We start from the raw sequence: 9,084 nt of genomic DNA on the forward strand, positions 1-9,084 counted from the left end.
CCTTTCTCTGTCTACCTATATGTTATTGCTTTATATGCAGTTGCCAAAGGGATTAAAAACAGATGAGAAAGTCACTGTCATATGAATGTTATGTCGAATCCTGTGTTTATTAATTATACCATAAATATACACAGAGAGAGAGAGACATGCCTTAAAAGCTTTTAAACAAGCAAGGCTTGCCTCACTGTAGACAACCCCAACTCAAGCTGGATCTGGATACGTAAAACTTGCTGTAAATGGGTAAACAATTTTGATAAGGATAAAGATGTAAAGAGCCTTGTATGTTCTGGCAAAATGCCTCTGTGTTTGCTATCTTTTATATTTTTAGTATGAAATCTTTATAGCATTTTGCCTCAGGAGCCTGTATTTATGTCGTTTTAACTAAGTCTTCCAAATTAAATGACAAAATATGTCCATAGAATGACATGACACATAGAAGCGTTTTCTGACCTGATGCCGCTATCAGCTGGACAATATCATTTTATGATAAAACATCTGTTTTATCTAAAAATCACTTTTATGGTGTGATAATGCTATTGTTAAGGTTTGGTTAGGTTTAGTCACAAAAACAATTTAGTTAAGTTTTGTGAAACATTGTGATTTGGATTTAAAGTATGACTTTGCTAAGGTTACAGGATCTTCGCTATCATGGTTGCAATAATAAACACTTAATTAAGGTTAGGGACAGTGGTGGAAATGGGGGGTATCGCACAAGAACAGCATTTTGGGAGTAAACTGTTCCTGCTGAGATTTCGAAAATCTATTGAATGTTTTTTGTAAGGGGATATTGCTTATAGCTGTTTTACACTGTTTCTAAACCGTGTTCATTAAACAACTATAATTTATAGTGCAAAAGTAACGTTTTTGTGTCAGTGTTGTCCTGCATCTCTAATGCGTTAATATCCGAAAGGATGCAGTAAACTCACTGTTGACATGCTACACTATAATTTGTCTGTGATTATTGTAACGTTACATCGTGAACAACAAATCTGTGACAAAATTATAGCATTCCTGCTCTCTGTGGTCAGCAAAGCTGAGAGGCCGCTGGAGACAGTGAAGATAAGTTGAGTTGATTAAAACTATGCTTGTAGCTGTGCAAGTGCAATAAAATAATAAATAATCAGTAGATCACGGCTAAGATTTATTTTTGTAGCTCTACTGATAATGAGTAAAATCTATAAGAATTATTTTAGAATAAATCTGTGAATGTACAAAGACAAATAATAGAATTTTTATTCTATTTGATGGATTGTACACCCATGTCTCTGAAACCTTTCTCCTCATGCACCTGTTCCCCATCGATCCATCTAGTTGCCTCCCAGACAAGGTCTTTGAAGGTTTTCTTATCCTCACTACTTTTAGGATAAGCAGTAGATTTTGGGATGTTACATATGCCAATCCCAGCTTTCACTTCCTGCCCCCATGTTTTTCTCTTTCACAAATCTCACCTCAATATTTTTATTCAAAGATGGCTGGGAGCTACATCCAGGTCTCTGACTGGATTGAAATTTATTATGGCAGTTACAACAAAGCCAACTGCTTTCCACTAACAACATCCAAGTGTGGATTTTTCCATGTGCCTTCACAGGGATACGTCACTCCGGGGAACAGATTCTTCCATAGGCTTACAGTGTGACCTGCACCTTCAGTACACAGTCCAAACTCACACAGGAAACTGATACGAGACATCCCTCACTCCAAATGAAGTGTGTAATTAATCAAAGGGGGATTATCATGTCAAGGTCTACTAACAATGCCTCAATTTGAATGAATGTGATGCATTCCCGCATATTTGTGTCTGTAAGGCAGTGAGGCTGAGAGTAACACAATCTCCATGAAAGTGCAAGTGTAATAAGGGGTTGAGAAGGGTCTGAAGAGACAACAGGATACAGTCTGGATTTTTTTTTTTTTTTTTAAAGAGGAGAAAATAGGGAAGGCGGGCTGGGAAAGAGGGTTTAGGAGGAAGACTATCAGTGACCCTATCCCCAGACACTTCCACTGCTGTATCAGCGGGTTGTCTCTGGAGAGGCGAGGTGCCTGGACACTGCATTCCCAGGGAAGAGGGGAGATTAACATTCCTAGGATGCTCCAATAGGGAGAATTATGAGAGAGGTGGTCCCAGGGGAGTTCACTTACTAACAGGATGTAATGGAGAAGAGGGAAGAACATCTGATTTACTCACCGTTTAACGTTTGATATACAGTATGACACTGATGTGAAAATAAGTGAAATCAGTTAAACCAGTTTCTCACATGTTTAAACAGATCTAGTTACAAACAAGTCCCTCTGTGATTGCTTAATAACGGAGTGGTTACCTTTGGTGTTATTTGTAAATTTATAGTTTGACAGTACTGAAGAAAAGAAGTGTGTGGAATGCAGCTGTTTAATTTTCATTTCCCAGCCTTCCTCAGCTGGCCCCATCATAAACTGAAACAGTTGTGTGTTGGGAGAGTAGCGCTGGGGGGTGGGGGTGTACTTGTTTAAGGCTGTCACAGAATGAAATATGGGTGTTCAAAAGGAAAGTGTTGTGACATACAATACCACACTGAGTAAGCCAGAATGTGTGTGTGTGTATGTCTAATGACATAGGACGGCCACTGTCTGTCTGTTTGCCCTCCCACTATTTCCTATGAACTCGTCTGTGCTCGCAGGACAAAAGGCTCCTTCAGTGGCTCTGTCTGTCTGCCAACGGAGCAGCAGAGACTTTGTCTGCGTAGGTTTTGTGGGAGAGACAGAGAGAGACCAGGAACAGTCCCCTGATGCCTGTATGTGCACGCACACATACATATTTATGTGTGGTATGTATCCTTGTAAATATTAAAAAATGGACCATATGCACAAAAGGTGTCTGACTGTTACTGTGAGTGTGTGTGCTATCTCCAGATTGTGAGGACCATTTTGTTAAGTGAAGACATTTGTGGGTTAAGACTTTGTTTTAAGGTTGCGGTCAGACATGTTGTTGTGATTGTTAAGTGTAGGAGCTTGGCAATTTACAGTATAAAGTGATTGAGGGTCCTCACAAGTATATGTGTGTCTATTTGTGAGTACATACCGCCTTTAAGTATACCTCCCTAGATGTGTGTGTATGTTTGTCCTATAACACTTTCTCTGTGAGCTTACTTTATGCCTGTATGACTGCGTGTGTGTGTGTGTCTGAGTTTCATTGTGTGTGGGTGTGGAGATGACACAGGCCGTCAGACTGTAAAGCACTGTGAGGAGTCAGGGGAGGCATGGGTCTGTTCTCAGATGCTTCCCTCTGTGACCTCGGACCATCATAAATCTCCTAATTCCCTCATTCCAGTGTCAAACGAAACGGCGCTCTCATGTGCTGGAAATTCCCCCTCCTCCCTCCCCTACTGTTAGAGAACAAATTCTACAGTAGCTCCACATCCAAGGCTTGTCCTCTGTAGTGCTGTTAGAATCTGACAGGGGTATACAGTCATCAATAACCTTTTTTCTGGCCACTATCGGAGCACAATTGAATTAGCAAGAACACTGATAGAACTCCGTCTTTTGTCTTCTTCCCTGTGCTATGGTAGATGGACGCAAACAAACATATTTTAAAAATAGAGAAGACTAGGTGTGCTACTTCAAAAAAACTCTAAAGAAGACCACATACACTGCAAAATAATGCATTAGTCTTTATTGTGCTTTATTGTGTGTATAAATATTCTTGTAATTTGTTGATCATTTGTCATGCCAGGTTCAAGGCAGCCTTCTTGTCCAATCAGAAAGCTACCTCATAATTACATAGTATATAAAGTATAAAAAAAAAAAAAACCTTCTAGAGGAAATAAACTGTGGCATAGATCTGTTGTGAAATGGTATCTTATAGTGCACATATGAAAACATAACTGATGATAAAGTATATGTGATAAGGCTTTATCAGCTTAAACATTTTCAAGCTGTAATGCAGCAGTGGCTGCTAACCAGTGATCAGCAGTTAGCAGCAGAATTAGCAGATATTAGCAACAATTACAATTAGATGTACTTAGCTGGGCGTTCAAATAGAACATCATGTAATGTGAATGGTTGTGTGCTTGCAGCTCATGCAGATCAGCTGTTGATCAGCTAATAAATGTCACAAAAATTTTACCTTTTGCTTTTTGCTTTGAGAACAAGGGGCTTTAGTCTTTGTAAGTAAAATGTCCTGCGTTCCTGGTTGTTGGCTTGTAGCTTTGTCTTGTATCAGTGAACTGTTGAAAAAAAACTGTAGGTGGTCTTGAGGGAGTCTCTTGCCAACAGACTAGGAGTTTTCATTCCAAAGCATAGTGTGAGCCACTAGAGTTATCAGAACCTGGAATTTGTCAAAGGGCTACCAGGTTTAACCAAATTTTAAATGGCAATTAAAACCATTGAAAGCCCTGAAACTGCTGACAAGTGAGGATCAGTTTTAAAAAAAGAAAGAATGTAGCAACAAAGAGTCAGGAAATGAAGAAAAAAAAGGAGAGAAGGGCCACTCGATTGAGAATGACATCCCAACGATCATGTTTCAGCAAGATTTGCTGCTTTAATATAAACTCAATTAATTCCAGTGTAAGAGGAGTAACACTTTGTAACATGTGGTATTAATGGGGCAGCTTCAAAACCCATATACCTGTTAACAGTGATCACTATCAACGCTCCATATATGCTTTATTTGGTCTAGGATTTGATCAGAAGTACTCTATCCTGTGGCCCCCTTGAGACCCTGGCAGCCAGGGAACCAACTTCCTCTCATGCTCCCGCTGCATTTATTAGCCTGATTCATAGGGACTTGTATGGAGATTTACTGCTCACTTCATCTTAAAAGCTTTTTTATTGTTGTAATGTTAACCCGGAAAGAACATACTAAGTCCCGATGCAGGCGTATATCACGTACTTGCCTGTGAATTCAAACCTTGTGGTTTCTCATATGCACACACACGAGGGATGGCAGACATGTACCATTACACATACAAACACACACAAATTCACACACACGCACACAAACACGCACAAGCACACATACCTACATATCCCAGCTGTCCTTGAGGCAAGATACCACAGCTTCCTCAGGTCTGCAGGATTAAAACGAAGGATTAATAAGCATGTTACTTTGTAGTTGGAGGATTAACCCTCTTTCTTCCCACATTAATGGCACACACACCAAGTAATAGCACCAATACATACTAATTGAGAGGGAATTACACATGCACAAACACAACTACAATTAAGTACCAAAACATGGTCATTGAAAGTGAAAATACCAAGCAACCCCAATGCATACTTATACGTTCCCTCAGTTCCGGCCTGAGGCTTCACATCTCCTGAGCTTCAGAGGAATGTGCTGTGTAATGGCGTTATAGCAGAGCTGAAGGTGGTGTACTGGAGGCTGGATGAAGTGCCAAGAGGAGGGAGGCGAGTCTTCTTTGAGTATTTCTTCTAAACAGTCCCAGTCTTGACAGCTCTCTCTTCCTGAGGCCCAGGTAGTGGCTACTATAGCACTGGCTGAGAAAGACATTTTTTTGGTTGAAAGGACTCCAAGGGTGAATAAATTTGACAAAGGGGTCCATACAGTGGAATTTAAAGTGTGTGGGTGTGGAGGGTGGGGTGTGGGTAGAACAGCATAAATGGAGCAAGCCCTTTGGGGCGGCTGTCTTTTCGCAGCTGATCCCACTGAGTTTAATCCTTGACATCACGTGAGCAAAATCCCTTTCTTCTCCAGACGGCCCGTGGATGTGGGTTTTATCAGCCCAAAGATGGACGTGTGGCAGCACGTCAGTGAGTTCCTGCCTCCGTGCTTGCTCTGCGTTTTCCTGAATAGGATATAGAGCATGTAATGGGCAGATAAGGTCAGGAACATAGATTTCATTTTAACTTTGAGGGGAAGCACTGTTCCAGGTTGTAAACCACACTTGATATACATTCAAGTGCCCCCTGAAGCAGTATTCATGCTAATTTAATTCTTATTTTAATAATTCTGATTAAGAGATCTTTAGGAAAAACACAATGAGTAAAACTGAAATATTACTTTAGTGAGAATGTAAAGTAAAAAAACAAACAATTTTATTATCTCTTCAACCTTTTGTCGAGTTATTTTTTTGAGCATGCATCAGCTTTTTTTTAGACAGGAGACAGGAGAAAGGGACAGTAAATGTGGGAGTAAAGATAACATGAAACACTGATCACCGGGCTAGGCCCCTCTTTGTCTATTGCAATATAAATCTTGATTTAAATGAGACTTCCTGATTAAATAAAGTTTAACAACTTAACAACTACTGTAGCCTCTCAACACTGGACTTCTAAGCAATCCCGTCGAGTCCAGTACTGTGACACATCCCATTTTCTCTTGGTATAGTTTACAGGGATTTCTACATCTGCCACTCTTTGTGCGGTTACTCATTTTGGCTATCGCTACCAATGCTAACAACCATTTCTGTCCTTGCAAAATTCCCTGTTTCCTACGTGCCAGAGCAGATCCCCATTAAAAGTACTGGCTCTGACAGAAAGCAGGTGTCAAAGCGGAATTTTGGTTGATCACAGATGTATTCTGTCAATCAAAACAGAGTAACAAATTTACATTTTATCTAAAGAAACATGCATGTTATTACTGTTACCCCCTTAAGCTATTTACCCTTAAACCAAAGCCATCCCATGCAAGGCTAACCATCAAAGCAGCAAAGATTAACGATCGATTTAATGGCTAACACAGACAAACAGTGGCCTGTTTTGTTGCTCACCTCCCACACAGGTGCACTCACCCAAACTCCAGGTGCACTGATGTCATCTGCACTAGACAGCGCAACCTAACACATCCAGATTATAGTTAATCCATGACATGTCAAAACATCTGTCACTGTGTGGCAATGCAGGATACACATCAAAACATCTGTCACAAAGGTCACTCACTGTGAGTGGAGCCATTCACGAAAGAACAAGCTGTGTAAAGAGTCAGTCTGCTTTTGAATTCAAATTTTTTTCATTCAGATTTTTCAATTTGACAAAATGCAGGTGAAAAAAAAACTGAAACCACAGCGGAGCCCAAACAAAATCTAGATAAAACAAAGAAAACATGCTTAAAATGCCCTAAAGAGCATTTGTCTTTAACATACAACCAGAGACAAGACAAACACACAGAAGTGGGGCAAGAACAGACAGAGATACAGGCAATTGCATACACAACTGATAATGTATGAAACTGGGTTATGAACAATACATTATATTGAAATTGGAGAATTAGAGTAAGAGCTTCATATACTCAAGGGGGGAAAAAGGGGGTTATATTTTTCTGCATGTGTGTAGTCTCAGTGTACATGGCTCTTGCATGTCATTAGCTTAATAGCAAGTTGAAGGAGCTGGAGAGTATAGTGTTGTTCATGCAGTATTCAGTCTGTTTCTGGATACCAAATAAAAGGTATTACTTTCTTCTAAATGACCAAGTAACAGTATTATTTAGTATAGAGTCATTACTGAGCCAACAATGATCACAAATTCAAAGCTAATATCAGTGTTGTTTAATGGATGTATAATTACTATCTGCATCTCTATATTGGAGCATCATAAAGCACAATGTATGATTGAATATGAATGCAGATATTCTCTATAATCTATTAAAAACTGTCCCTGGTATTGTTTGGTCACACTTGTCCTGGTTGAAAAAGCCAGCAAAGTGAAGTGAGTTTTCACACTGTGATTGTCAACAACACAACAGCAGTGTAAGCCATACTTATCTAGCTGGCTTATTTTCCAGGTTTTGCAATGACAGATTAAGGTAAACAGCAGGTTTCCACAAAACACTCAACACGCTTCTTTACTGCAGGTCAAACATGTTTTAAATTATCCCCAACTGTTGGTGAAGACAACATGTAGAAAGTTACAAAGATATGTGCACAAAGAGGTCACTCATGACTGAAATTAACAAATTAAAAATGTATAAGGTTTTCCTTACTAAACTTAAAAAGATAGAAGTGACAACTGTAAACTCAAGAGAAATTATTCACTCTCTGTGTGGCAAGCAGCCACTTCCTGACCTTTACCCTCAAAATGACAGCTTTGACCCAAAGCTCAACCAAATTTATTTTGTTAAATGACTTACCAGTCTGCAATCATCCTTCTCATGTCAAGCATTGCTGAAATGTCACAACACACACAATCTCACTGGGAGACACTCATCTGCTTGTCAGAGGAGGCCATGCAGCTCTTTAGTTGCATCAAATAGCTCGTTCAGCACAGTTTAGCAGCAAAGGACAACAACCGACCGTATCGGCAAAATCCATATCACAATTTCCTTGACGTCCCGTGGCAGGCAGTGTTTCATCCCAGTGACAGCTCCTTTGGCTGGATGTGAAGATAGGGTTATTACACTCTGAATAGGAAACTTAAAAGGGCTGCTTCTTGTGTCTGTCAGATAGAATGGTTAATGTTACAATTTCATCATGCCTGTTCATTTAGAACACTGATGGATAGCGTGATTCAGTTCATCATCATTATCTTTCTTGTGATTTAAAATGTGTAGAACTTAGGAGCTTGAGGGCCATTTATAATTCACCTTGAGATGAACACAATGACAGACGGGTAGTGGTACACCTTGGTGATATTAGCGTTCATTGTCGCATGTGGCTTAATGGCTACTCGAACAGGATATTGACCCAAGCAAAGCATGCCTGCCTGGCTTTATGATTCTTATCAGAATGAATGAAGCTGTGGATTCCGCTGAGAGTGATACTTTAGCCATCCATTCATAGTCATTCATCACTGAGGCTGGAAGTGAGATTCCTATATCCATTATGCACAGATAGATTCACAGTCCCCTCGTGCCCATTTAAGTGAGCAAGAACGTCCAGAGGAGGTCAACTCTCCTGAAATAGCCTTGAACCTACCTTGAAATCTCAAAACATTCATCTTTGATTAGCTGCAACACCTTGTTAACAGGAAGTTGCGGCCTTGTTGTTTGAAGAACCATACAATAACTACTAAAAGTTAGCACGACATTTTGATTCACATAAATTTAATGACAGATTTCTTTATTAGCAATGAGTTTCTGGGTGCAGCACACCAATTTTTATTTTATTTTACCTTCACAAAGACACAACATTTTTTTATCATCACAAGTCATTTAAATAT

General features: G+C 39.7%; 1 long non-coding RNA gene across 1 annotated transcript; it reads right to left on the bottom strand.

Annotated features, from left to right (window-relative positions):
* Nucleotides 1–4,860: 4,860 nt before the first annotated feature.
* Nucleotides 4,861–8,339, bottom strand: LOC123971340. Its single transcript, XR_006825155.1, has 3 exons — nt 8,057–8,339; nt 5,249–5,777; nt 4,861–5,039 (listed from the first exon to the last, which is right to left on the bottom strand). It is a non-coding gene; the product is annotated as an uncharacterized LOC123971340 (long non-coding RNA).
* Between the last annotated feature and the right edge of the window lie 745 nt (nt 8,340–9,084).

This window comes from Micropterus dolomieu, linkage group LG05, assembly GCF_021292245.1.
Source record: "Micropterus dolomieu isolate WLL.071019.BEF.003 ecotype Adirondacks linkage group LG05, ASM2129224v1, whole genome shotgun sequence".
NCBI classification, from domain to species: Eukaryota; Metazoa; Chordata; class Actinopteri; order Centrarchiformes; family Centrarchidae; genus Micropterus; species Micropterus dolomieu.